The following is a 1,425-nucleotide window of genomic DNA, read 5'->3' as shown; positions in this document are numbered from 1 at the left end:
GTGAGAGACTGACTGACTGAGAGACTGACTGACTGAGTGAGAGACTGACTGACTGAGAGACTGACTGACTGACTGACAAGAGAAACTGACTGACTGACAGACTGACTGAGAGACTAACTGGCTTACTGACTGAGAGACTGACTGACTGACAGAGAAACTGACTGACTGAGAGAGACTGACTGACTGAGAGAGACTGACTGACTGAGAGAGACTGACTGACTGAGAGAGAGACTGACTGGCTGAGAGACTGACTGACTGACTGACTGAGAGACTGACTGACTGAGAGACTGACTGACTGAGAGACTGACTGATTGAGAGAGACTGACTGACTGAGAGAGACTGACTGACTGAGAGACTGACTGACTGAGAGACTGACTGAGAGAGAGACTGACTGAGAGACTGACTGACTGAGAGAGAGACTGACTGGCTGACTGAGAGACTGACTGACTGAGAGAGAGACTGACTGACTGAGTGAGAGACTGACTGACTGAGAGACTGACTGACTGAGAGACTGACTGACTGAGAGAGAGACTGACTGACTGAGAGACTGACTGAGACTGACTGACTGAGAGACTGACTGACTGAGAGAGAGACTAACTGACTGAGAGACTGACTGACTGAGAGAGAGACTGACTGACTGAGAGACTGACTGACTGAGTGAGAGACTGACTGACTGAGAGACTGACTGACTGAGTGAGAGACTGACTGACTGAGAGACTGACTGACTGAGAGAGAGACTGACTGACTGAGAGACTGACTGACTGAGAGACTGACTGTCTGACTGAGAGACTGACTGACTGAGTGAGAGACTGACTGACTGAGTGAGAGACTGACTGAGTGAGTGAGAGAGAGACTGACTGACTGAGAGACTGAGTGAGTGAGGGACTGACTGACTGAGAGACTGACTGACTGAGAGAGACTGACTGACTGAGAGACTGACTGACTGAGAGAGACTGACTGACTGAGTGAGAGACTGACTGACTGACTGAGAGACTGACTGACTGAGTGAGAGACTGACTGACTGACTGACTGAGTGAGAGACTGACTGACTGAGTGAGAGACTGACTGACTGACTGAGAGAGAGACTGACTGACTGAGTGAGAGACTGACTGACTGAGAGAGAGACTGACTGAGAGAGAGACTGACTGACTGACTGACAGAGAAACTGACTGACTGAGAGAGACTGACTCTGACTGACTGACTGAGAGACGGACTGACTGAGAGACTAACTGGCTTACTGACTGAGAGACTGACTGACTGACTGAGAGACTGACTGACTGACTGAGAGACTGACTGACTGACTGAGAGTGACTGACTGACTGAGAGAGAGACTGACTGACTGAGAGAGAGACAGACTGACTGACTGAGAGACTGACTGACTGACTGAGAGAGAGACTGACTGAGAGAGAGACTGACTGAGAGAGA

The sequence above is a fragment of the Pelobates fuscus genome, chromosome 6, assembly GCF_036172605.1.
Source record: "Pelobates fuscus isolate aPelFus1 chromosome 6, aPelFus1.pri, whole genome shotgun sequence".
NCBI classification, from domain to species: Eukaryota; Metazoa; Chordata; class Amphibia; order Anura; family Pelobatidae; genus Pelobates; species Pelobates fuscus.
The sequence above is the reverse complement of the archived record's forward strand: the minus strand, read 5'-3'. Positions refer to the sequence as shown.